This window comes from Macaca nemestrina, chromosome 9 (genome assembly GCF_043159975.1).
Source record: "Macaca nemestrina isolate mMacNem1 chromosome 9, mMacNem.hap1, whole genome shotgun sequence".
Lineage (NCBI taxonomy): Eukaryota > Metazoa > Chordata > Mammalia > Primates > Cercopithecidae > Macaca > Macaca nemestrina.
Genome location: NC_092133.1, coordinates 24,384,695 through 24,397,159, shown reverse-complemented (window position 1 = coordinate 24,397,159; position 12,465 = coordinate 24,384,695). Strand labels below are relative to the sequence as shown.

At 40.7% G+C, this 12,465-nt stretch overlaps 1 long non-coding RNA gene across 1 annotated transcript in view; it reads right to left on the bottom strand.

Moving 5' to 3' along the window:
- The window catches only part of LOC139356050 (uncharacterized), a 49,742-nt gene extending 48,499 nt beyond the window's left edge, over nucleotides 1–1,243 (bottom strand). The window contains exon 1 of the long non-coding RNA XR_011607424.1: nucleotides 1,116–1,243. This is a non-coding gene — a long non-coding RNA (uncharacterized lncRNA). The remainder of the gene's footprint in view (nucleotides 1–1,115) is intronic.
- Between the last annotated feature and the right edge of the window lie 11,222 nt (nucleotides 1,244–12,465).

The following is a 12,465-nucleotide window of genomic DNA, read 5'->3' as shown; positions in this document are numbered from 1 at the left end:
ACAGAATTCAGCCTAGAGACAAACTGAGCTGAGAAGAGAACAATCCGGTTAGGACCATTTTCTTTATTCCTATATGGCTGAGGCTGGTCCCCTTCCTGGCAGCACATCCTTGATGACTTTATCCAGTTGCGTTTTAAATAATTCAAGTGATTGGCCTCCTATTATATCTTCTGGGAGCTCATTCCATCATAGAAAGGAGCTGACTCTCAGGAAGTCTTTCTTGACATAACGTTATTGTGTATGATTGTCTCCCCCATACCCACCAACAACCAGTTCTTGTGTATAATTTCTTCATATTCTTCAAAGATTTTCTCCCATTAAATTTTACATCACAAAGAAATAAATATGAGTGGAAGGAAGGAAGAAAGAAGGGAGGCAGGGAGGAAGGAAGGAAGGAAGGAAGAAAGGAAGGAAGGAAGGAAGGAAGGAAGGAAGGAAGGAAGGAAGGAAGGGAGGGAGGGAGGGAGGGAGGGAGGGAGGGGAAGGGGATGGGAGGGAAGGAGGAGGGGAAAAGGGAGGGGGAGGGGGAGGGGTTAGGGATAGAGGGAAAGAAATAAGTGATGGAGGTTAGATGTGATGGGAAGGGGGATGAGGTGGGGTTGTTAGTCGATAGAAGAAGAGAGAGGAGGCAGAGAGTAAAGCATAGACTAAAAGAAAGAACTGGTTGTTGGGGGGATAGGGGAGACAAAACATCAAAAGAAAGAACTAGTTGGAGGGTGGTATGGACATCTCTCAGCATGAATTTAAGGAGGCAGCATCAGTCCAAAATCAACAATAAATCCTTTTCCTAATTTCTGCCTCTCTCTGAGCCTAAAGACATTGATCTTAAGAATGTCAATGGGTTTAGTCAACTCGACAATTGTTAACCTTAAATTCATATTTAATCCATTTACAAACTACTCCATAGTTATCCGTGTTAACATGCACAAAAAAGCTTGTGCACCAGGCCCGAGGTGGAATGTGGAGTGAGGCTGAGAGAGGCAGCTTAACTTTCGCCCACTTGGGGACTTCGCTGTTGCTTTGCCACAGATCACCACCAACCTCCATAGACACCAAGTTCACACTCCTTTGTGTCTATCCACTTTTGAACTTTGTGTTCCAAAAGGAATGCATACCTGAGGGAATTAAGAAATGAGTAGAGAAGACTGTAGATCACAAGGGGGGATCCATGGTTTCCAGGGCCAGATTCTTCCCCACCCTGTCTGTAAAGTCAAGGCAGAGTTCCCAGATGAGTGCCATAAAGATCAACTCTAATGGTTCTGTTGAAAACAAAGAAAAAAAGACACCCAAAAATGGGATCAATTTTTGTATCAGTGTTTCTTCACATTAGCCAAGAGTAGGTATGTTTTCACCAGAATCAAGCTCAGCTCCAGTTAATATGCATTTAACTCCACAGTTTCTGGATCATCATGACATCTCAAATCTACCTCCTGTTTAACTGCACACTCCCTGCAAGGACTATCTGTGTTCTTAAAACAAAATTCCAAATCCTCAACACTGTGCACCGGGCCCTGCCTGATCTGGTCTTTATTTGTCTTTCCAACCTTTGCTCTGGCCACCTTCCCCACTTCAGGCCCACACTGGCCATCATCAGCTTTCTAAAGGGTAGCATGCACCTCCTCTGTGCCTTGGGGACTTCTACATGCACAGCCCTCTTGCCTTTTACTGCATTCTCTGATATCCTCCCCTTCCCCTGATTAGTCCCCATTCACCTCTCATACCACCTTAATTATTCCATCTTCAGGGAAAGCTTCTCTGACCACCTCCACTCCCAGGCTAGGTCGGGTCCCTCTCACAGAACTTTGCATCCAAGGCAGGTATAAGTATTTTTTTTAGCTTTTACATTCAGGGATACAAGTTCAGGTTTGTTACATAGGTAAATTTGTGTCATGGGGATTTGTTATACAGATTATCTCATCACCCAGGTATTAAGCCTAGTACCCATTAGTTATTTTTCTGATCCTCTCCCTCCTCCCACCCTCTACCCTCCAAAAGGTCCCAGTGTGTGATGTTCCCCTCTATGTGTCCACGTGTTCTCATTATTTATCTCCCACTTATAAGTGAGAACAAGTGATATTTGGCTTTCTGTTCCTGCATTAGTTTGCTAAGAATAATGGCCTCCAGCCCCATTTATGTCCCTGCAAAGCAATGATCTGATTCTTTTTTATGGTTGCATAGTATTCCATGGTATATATGTACCACATTTTACTTCCAGTCCATCACTAAAGGGCAATTAGGTTGATTCCAAGTCTTTGCAGTTGTGAATAGCCGAGCAGTTATAACTAAACACATAATCATATAGTTCACAGTTAAGGGAATCCACTTCCCTTACTGTAAACTCCAGGACAGACACCTGGTCTGCTTTGCTCACCTGTGTCTACAGGTCCTACTAATGCCTTGTGTACACTGGAAACTTACCCTTTTTTGCAAGAAAAATGGCAGTGTAGGTTACAGCCCGCACTTAGAAGCAGGCCTGTCTATAGCAAGGTGTGATCCCTAGGATGCAGAAGTATGTGGTAGTTGTTCAAAGTGAATAAAACAATTAAAATCTATTGTTATCTATTCTTTAAGTGGAGTAAAAGAAGCCTTTCCCAGCTGGAAACTGGTTTGCTGCCAGTTCAAGTTATCAAAGCAATCCTCCAAGGGCCTCACGGGTACCTTCTGCTGGGTTGCAGGGTTTAGTCAACACAGGGTCAGAGACACATATCTCCTCAACATAATGACCCATCTCCTGGGCGCTTTATCCGTTTTCCTATTATACTTTCCTCATCTTCTTAGAATGCATTACTTTTCTGATTTAAATCGTTAATCCACTGAGAAGAGAACACGACTTTGTTTCCTACAACAGCCGGTGCACAGTTAAATAATGATTACAATAATATTTAAGGATAACAACCATAGAACATTCCTGGGGAAAATTAAGAAGATTTTCCTTTTTTTTTTTTTTTTTTTTTTTTTTTTTTTGAGACAGAGTTTCCCTCTTGTTGCCCAGGCTGGAGTGCAATGGTGCAATCTCGGCTCACCACAACCTCTGCCCCTACCAGGTTCTAGAAATTCTCCTGCCTCGGCCTCCCGATTAGCTGGGATTACAGGCATGTACCACCACACCTGGCTAATTTTGTATTTTTAGTAGAGGTGGGGTTTCTCCATGTTGGTCAGGCTGGTCTCGAACTCCCGACCTCAGTTGAACCGCCCACCTTGGCCTACCAAAGTTCTGGGATTACAAGCCTGAGCCACCATGCCTGGCAAGGATATCTTAAAGTATTGTTTTTCCTTACATAGTAGAGAGTTAATTGTGATATTCAAATCTAAGTTACACATGGACAAGAAGAGTGAAGAGATTCAACAGTGTTACTAGACAAACACAAATCATCAATTAGCCAGAAGCTGTATCAACCAAAGACATAAGTGAAGGCAACTGATAAATAGCCTAGTGGCTACAGGAACCACTGAAACACGTGAAAAATCAAGCACATTCCGGAGAAAGAGATAGTTCTAGAGGCCTGCTCAGGGAATAGAATCTTGAAAATTTGGAGAAGTGGGAATGAATAGTGTTAAGGGCCCTGAGAGGAAGACACGGGCACCTGATAAGTGTCTAAGCAGGACCACAACACCATCATCATTACATCCTGGTAAGGTTGAGTTGGTAAAGGAGCTTCCCACACAGCCTCAGCTGGTGCTGGGGACACAAGGAGACAGCAGAGAAGCAGTGGCTCATGTTCCCGACTTTTCTGTAAGCCCTGTAATGAACACAAAGAGGTCAATAGCAGATGATGTACTACAAAGGTCCAAATTAACCTGCTATGCTTCAGACCCACAGGCCCAAGAGGAAGTGGGCAGGCAAAGGGAGATAGTCAGAACCTCACCTTCTTTGTAAAACCCTCTTTCACTGCTGCCTCAGGAATCTCTTCTAACCCTGACTGCTCCTGCTCTCATGCCTGTGTCACCCGCCTGGCACTGAGGTTTTGATATTTCTGGTGGTCAGTCCTTATAGTGGAGCTGCCTTGTCTATCTAGGTAGAACCAAGGAACTGTGGTCTGTCTCCTGCCACTGTCTTGCTTGGTCGCCTCCACGCATGGAACAGATATGGCTGCTGAACAAATCTTACACTTGAAATTGGTCTTGCCCTTCATCCAAGTCACACACACAGAAACCATCAGGCTCATCCCACCAGTCTCTCCTGATACTGTTTGGTCCTAATGCTCACTTTCTAACTGAATAGCTGAACATTTTCAGGCCTGGCAGTTTATCGCAGACACCCTCTGGTGAAACATCAAAGAGGCCACAGCATGCTTCTCGTGGAACCAACTACAATGGTGGAATTTTCTATCCTTTCTCTGGTTTGAACACTGTATATTTGCGATGCCGGTGGCCCAGCTTCATTCCCTGCTGTATTCTTTAATTAGTCTGGTTTCTGGGTCATGTTGTTGGTGTCCTGGTGCTTGTTCTTAGATGCTATGCAATGTGAATGACCTGTGAGGCCTCTTGTGTTTCCTTATTGGAATCTGGGTAGATCCTTCAAAGAATGTTGTTTCTTAAGGATGTTTGGGCTGCATGGAATTGTTTAGTTCTTACTTTCTCCAAACTTCCTCCATAATTTGCCCTGCTCTACAGTGATTGAAAACTTGGGTACATAATCTTGAACCAAGATAAAATGGGAAAGAAAAATTGGACCTTTCTTCATTTTCTTTAATTAAAAAGTTAGCAAGAAGACAACCCAGGGAAAATCATTACATCTTTAATGTCAGCTATTAGGTAGGATAACAGAATGGAAATGGACTGGAATGAATTCAAATTTTGGTTTGGTACTACCTGGGCAAATGACCTCAAACAATCATCTCAACTGTTAAAGTAACAATTTCTTCTTCTGCAAAATGAAGGAATTACACTAAATAAACCACCTGAAAAGACTTTCTTGGCTCTAACATTCTATGGAGATATAGCACACCAATCTCAAAAGCTTAGAAATGCAACTGCTTTAGTCCAGTGGGAGATTTGAACATGGCTAATATAAAAATCTTCAGAAATTTAAAGTCATTAGGTGAAATCTTTCATTTCCTTATATAAAAAGATTCTCATTTCCTTCTATAAAATAGATTTTCATGCCTGTGGCCCCCATGATTGATGCTCTTGTATAAGGCAAGTAAAAGAGAAAATAGCAGGAAAGAAAAAAATACTTACTCCAGATAGTGAGTATAGAATCGTTCTAAGCACTTTGTACACGTCATCTTATAATCCTCACAACAGCTCAACCATAGGCATTGTTATCTAAATTTTATAGGTGAAATGGAGACCTAGAGAAGTAAAGCAAGTTGCTTAAAGTTATACGATGAGTAATCATGTTTCTCCAGATTACGTCCACATTGCTGATTTCATGGCTCTCTTTTTATCCTACCAAAACAATACTACACAGATAAACAACAACAATAACAAAAACAAAAACAACTTGAATTTACTACAAACAATGCAAACAATTCGTCAAAAGATTTTTTATTGACAGACAAGAGAAGGGAAATGTTGTCTCATATTTGTGGTATGGAAGATTCCTGGAGAAGATGGTCTTTTAAGAGCCTTTTCCAAATCCCCATGGTGTATCTGCCTCATTTTTACTGAAGCATGTATCTTCTGGTGGGATAAATTCATCATCAATAGCAGCACCAGTGTCATCATCATCACGTGTAAAAGAGGGCATATGAGTACAACTGATCCCCTTGTGAAAAACTGCCTTCCTTTGATGTTTGGGAAAATGCAGATGGTACTGATCTTCTGATCTTCAGCTCTGGGACAAGGAGGTTTCAATGAATTATAAAGAGACTGTGGCAGGAGGAAGAATTTGGAAACAGTCAAGTTCTAAACTACAACGCCTGTTACTCTGAGAAAGCACAGCTTCTCCCATTAATGCCCAGCAGTTTCATCAGGAAATTCCTTCTAGTTAACACTGACTTCATGGACTTTACCCTGGGTGTGGAATGGTTGAGGAGAACACAGTGTCTGTATAAGCTAAGCTCCAAAAATCTCCACCATCTCCAGGGAAGAGGAGATTTTGAGGGCACTGCATATTTCCCAGAAAGTGGTCGTATATAGTATAGTGGATGCTTACTAGGGAAATCTCTTGCCTATATGGAGGTTTCTGGCAGGGAGTACATGAAGTAAATTGAGAGTCGCCTTTTCCCACCTACCACAAAGGCCCACATGGGTAGCAAAAAAATGCATGCTCATGGCCAGACAGGTTTATGTTGGTGTGATTGCTTCTTCTAGTCACTTCCTGAGGCACAACACCCAAACCATGTTGGTGAGCCCATCATTACGTCCCTCACCCTCCATCCCTAACTCACATCTTCCCACCTCCTACCTTGTCATCCACAACAGTGCTTAGAATTTAATGAGATGTTGACGTGGTAGATTGAATAGTCCTGAAAACAGTGATTCAATCCCTAATGCTAAAAACTGGTAACTTTTCACATTGCTCTTTTGAGGAAATTGACATCCAAGGGTTCAGTCAACCTGTCTTCAGGCTGCTCTGGTAGAATTAATTCAGCATTTGCACACCCACAGTCACTGCTATCTACAAAGGTCATTTAAACCTACAAAGAAAACACATTTTTGTCTCTTGCTTAATCAATGGCTAAGTCTTTATGACATACAATTTTTAAAAGTCCTAAAGTCAATGTGCTGGCTCTGGACCCTGAAAGAAGGACACAATGAATGTTAGCTATTTCTTCCTGCTTTACAGGAAGGACAGACATTTTGAGTTGTTTTCCGAATAGTAAAGGATCAGTATGCAGAGTTATTTACCCACTCTTTTTTGACCACCACTCTCATCAGCTATATTTGATAACATGTTAAAAAACACAGATTCCCTATGATCTAGGCATTACATACATAGGGCTTTGTAACTAGGAAACACATGAAGGACCAAATGGCCTGAGTTTCAAACTGTCTGAAGCTGGATGGAGCTCTGGATTGAACAGAGATCTAATTTATGATTTTGACATTAATAATAGCATGTGCTTCTGTATTATTTGAGAGCATTGGGATTCAAGTAACAGATAATCACTGAGCTAGCTTAAGAATCAGCATGGAAATTTATCATGAAGTCATTGGGGAAAGGGGGTCACGGAAGAAAAGACAACAGCTGAATCTTAAGAAGGAGCTGGCATCAGGAAAGGACATAGTGTCAGGTATCCAGGGCACCTCTGCCTGTGCATTTCACATCTTTAGCTGTTATCATCCATGCATTTGCTTTACCTGTCTCTGTCTGCAGACTAGCTCTCTTTACATACAGTCACATGGAACAAAGGGCTATGTCACAGCTTCTCATCTGACTCTGTCAATAGGAGGATGGACAAATTTGTGATATATCTATATAATAAAATAATATTCAGCAATAAAAAGAAATGAACTATGAAGCCATACAAATCATGGATGAATCTTAAATACATATTGCTAAATGAAAGAAGGCAGCCCAGGAAAGCATACTGTATGATTCCATTTATATTAAATTCTGGAAAGGACAAATCTATATACATTCCAAATAGATCAGTGGTTACCAGAGCTTCAGGAGTGGGGAGAGGAGGGCTGAAGTGCAGGGGATTTTTTTAGGGCAGTGAAACTATTCAATATGATAGTGTAATGGTGAATATATGATACTACATATTTTTTCCAAATTTCACAGAATTCTACAACTCAAGGAGTAAATAATGTATGCAAATTTTTAAAGCCCTTTAAGAAGTCAATGGAACTCAAGGTAGAATACACACTATGAGAAAAAAGTATTATTACAAATACAAATACTGTATTGCAAAAAAAACTTCACTGAAAGGACTGGAAGAAAAAGGTGCTAACGTGAGTAGCTTAGGAAATGAATGGAGTTTATACAACTAAATAAAGACAAAATTAATGTGTATAATATGTGCATGTAAGATGCACTCTATTTGGTTTTTCCTGAGTGGTTGTAGATTAGCAATTCTGAAACTACTACATTTGTATACTGGAATTCAACTTAGAACCATTAACTTAGAGAAGAAAAAATAAGCAATGAAAACTATTGATACAATAAGAAATAAAACTAAGAGAAGCAGAATAGTATTTTGACAAATAATGAATGCATGCTCACAAGACAGATACAACATCTTCCCAAGTGTTGAGAGACAACAGGAGAGAGGGGTTAACAGCATGAAGACGGAGACAGCTTCCTTTAGGGTAACTTTAACAAAGTCATGGATCAGTTCTAGTTTTTTCCCCCTGGAGCACTAAGCAGACCCAAAGGGCATGCCACCTCTGCCAGAGGTTCTGCTTCCAGGAACTGACTGGAACATAATGACCACCTAAGAGAATTCACTGCGACAGCTAGGATCTTGCGTGGATAATGAGCCAAGAATCAGAGCATAGAGTATAGAGAAGTTAAGAAGGGTCAAAATTCAAGAAGGGCAATAGCAGGAAGGTATGAATCTGGGAAAGTTTTTACTACTAGTTCTGAAACCATCACGGTACCCGTTTAGTGGCCTGGGTATATGCAGGCCATAGGGCGTCAAGGTAATTTATATTTTATTTTTTATTTTTTAACTTTTAAGTTCGGGGGTACATGTGCAGGTTTGTTACACAGGTAAACGTGTGTCATGGGGGTTTGTTGTACAGATTATTTCATCACCCAGGTATTAAGCTATTAAGCCTAGTACCCATTAGTTATTTTTCCTGATCCTCTCCCTCCTTCCACCCTCTGCACTCCAGTAGGCCCCACTGTGTGTTGTTTTTCTCTGTGTGTCCATGTATTCTCATCATTTACCTCCCACTTATAAATGAGAACATGCTGTATTTGGTTTTCTGTCCCTATGTTAGATTGCCAAGCATAATGGCCTCCAGCTCCATTTATGTCCCTGCAAAGGACACAATCTCTTTCTTTCTTATGGGTATATAGTATTTCATGGTGTTATGTACCACATTTTCTTTTTTCAGTGCATCACTGATGGCCATATAGGTTGATTCCATGTCTTTGTTATTGTGAATAGTACTGCAATAAACATACATGTGCATGTGTCTTTATAATAGAATCATTTATTTTATTTTATTTTATTTTATTTTGTGGCTGGGAGGGAGGCACAGTATATACCCAGTAATGGGATTGCTGGGGTCGAATGGTATTTCTGTTTTTAGGTCTGTGAGGAATCACCACACTGTCTTCCACAATGGTTAAACTAATTTACACTCCCACCAACAGTGTAAAAGTGTTCCTTTTTCTCCACAACCTTGTCAGCATCTGTTATTTTTTGACTTTTTAGTAACAGCCATTCTGACTTGTGTGAGATGGTATCTCATTGTGGTTTTGATTTGCATTTCTCTAATGATCAGTGATGCTGAGCTTTTTTCATATGATTATTAGCTTCATGTATGTCTTATTTTGAGAAGTGTCTCTTCATGTCCTTTGTCCACTTTTTAATCATTTTTTTCTTGTAAATTGTTTTGGGTTCCTTATAGATAATGGATATTAGACCTTTGTCAGATGAATAGTTTGCAAAAATTTTCTCCCATTCTGTAGGTTGTCTGTTTACTTTGTTGATAGTTTATTTTGCTGTGCAGAAGCTCTTTAGTTCAATTAGATCCCATTTGTCAATTTTTGCTTTTGTTGCAATTGTTTTTGGCATCTTCATCATAAAATCTTTGCTTGTGCCTATGTCCTGAATGGTATTGCCTAGGCTTTTCTTCTAGGGTTTTTATAGTTCTGGGTTTTACATTTAAGTCTTTAATCCATCCTGAGTTGACTTTTGTATACGGTGTATGGAAGAGGTCCAGTTTCCATTTTGTGCATATGGCTAGCCAGTTATCCCAGCAACATTTATTAAATATGGAACCCTTCATCCATAGATTGTTTTTGTCAGGTTTGTTGAAGATCAATAGTTGTAGGTGTGCTGTCCTATTTCTGGGTTCTCTATTCTGTTCCATTGTCTATGTGTCTGTTCTTGTACCAGTACTATGCTGTTTTGGTTACTGTAGCCCTGTATCCACAGATGAATTAATACCTAAAGAGAAAGCATCTGGATCTTGGAAACAAACTGAACAGAAAAGGCTTGGGATTTGGAAAGTGTAAATCAGCCTAACTAGATGGGTCTGCAGTGTCTCATATTTCCTATCCTTCCATCTCACTTTCTCTAGAGCTCCAACTTTAGCAATTGCATCACCTCATCATGACTTTCAGTTCTGAGACCTTGTTACTTTTTCCTATTTTCACTGGTCTCAGGTATTTCTTTCCCTTCTTACCCAGGTAGATCCCCTGTTCCTTTTTGTTCACTCATTTGCTAATGCATTGATGTTACTCCTCCCTCCATTGTACTCAAGAACCAGCCCCAACTAGAAAACCTATTCATATGTCAACAATGGTCCAATATCTACTTGGCCATAAGCTTGACTATGATACCATGTGGAAACTGAGAACTGTGGTGAGGGAAACAGGGAGATGCTAAGGTCAATAATAGCTGTCCTCTGAAGGCCAGAAGTATTGGTAGGAGATGTTCTTACAGAGCTAGTTGACCTTATAGCAACAAAAATAAAATAGTCCTGAACTGTAGAGTCCACAAGATGGTATTTTTCTATCAAAACAAAGTGAGAACAATTATAATGAGCTGAGCAGAAAGGTCAGAATATCAGCCAAGGAGGATTGACCAAATCATCCCTAGGTAGATCTATCTGCCCCCAAAGAAATAAAAAAATAGATAACCTGGAGGCTAAGTGAAATTATCCCAATAAAAAGTCAAAATCCCTTGCTAAGTTTTTGGATCTGAGTGAGTTCTCAGACCTAGAACCAATGAACTGAAAGGAAGGTCTAGTCCTCAATGAAAGGGCCCTATAATATTACAATAAATGTATATGATAATAATATTCCTAATTCTTCCCCAAAGGCAAATACAACCATTCAACTGGGTACTATATCCTAGGAAATGGGGAATATCCAAACATTTTTAAAACTTACTGGATGTACGATCCTAACTGACATTAATATCTGGGGACCCAAAGAGTCATCATGCCTCATCCATTAGAGTAAGCATCCTGTTAATAAATGGAGTTGTGGTTCAGGTCCCGCTCACAGAGAATCCACTCAGCCCAAGGATATACCAGGGGTCATATGCCTGGACCCAATTTATAACTGGAATTTACATACTTGCTAGTTGGCAGAACCCCTACACTAATGCCTTGGCCTATGGGGTAAGAGCTATCATCGTGGAGAAAGCTGAGTGAAAGCCTCAGAAATTGCCCTGTTACGGAAAATCCCAGAGATCAGTGCCATCCTTACAGATCTAAATTATGAAGAGGTGGTGGTTTCTATCACATCACCGTTGAATTTACCATTCTGGTCACTGGAAAAATCAGCCAGAACCTAGAGGACAGTGGACTTACACAAATGCAATCCAGTAGCAGCCCAATTGCAACTGCCATGTAAAATGTGATTTCCTTGCTAAAGCAAATTAACAATATTTTTAGGTGCATAATATGTGCCCATTTATCTGGCAAATGCACTCTTTCTCAGTCCCATCAGGAAAAGAAGATAAGAAACACTTTATATTCACAATGGACAAGAGTATACACCCACAGTCTCACTCTTCTTTGTGTAGCAACTACTTAATTAGGAAACCTGCAAGACTCCCTGTATTGGTCAGTTCTCACATTGCTATAAAGAAATACCTGAGACTGGGTAATACATAAGAAGAGAGGTTTAATTGGCTCACAGTTTCCCAGGCTGTGCAGGAAGCATGGCAGCATCTGCTTCTTGGGAGGCCTCAGGGAGCTTTTACTCACGCCAGAAGGCAAAGTCAAAGCAGGCATCTTCACATGGCTAGAGCAGGAGCAAGAAAGAGAGGTGGGAGGTGCTACACACTTTTAAACAACCAGGTTTCATGATAACTCACTCACTCACTATCACAAGAACAGCACTGAGAGGGTGGTGCTAAACCATTCATGAAGGGTCCACCCCCATGATCCAATGACCTCCCACCAGGCCCCACCTGGAAGACAGGAGATTACAATTTGACAAGAGATTTGGGCAGGTATACCCCCTATATTTCTAAGATTCTTTTATTTTAAATATTAATGTAGGATACTGGGGGAATATTTTATATGAAACTGGATTCTATCTTTTTTTTTTTTTTTTTAGATGGGGTCTCCCTCTGTCACCCAGGCTGGAGTGCTGTGGCATGATCTCAGCTCACTGCAACCTCCACTGATGGGTTCAAGCGATTCTCATGCCTCAGCCTCCTGAGTAGCTAGGATTACACGCATATGCCACCACACCCAGCTAATTTTTGTATTTTTAATAGAGATGGGGTTTTGCCATGTTGGCTAGGCTGGTCTTGAACTCCTGACCTCAGGTGATCCACCCACCTTGGCCTCCCAAAGTGCTGGGATTACAGGCATGAACCACTGCACCCAGCCAAAACTGGATTCTAGTTTAAACTCAAAGCAGGAGGTAAATTTTTG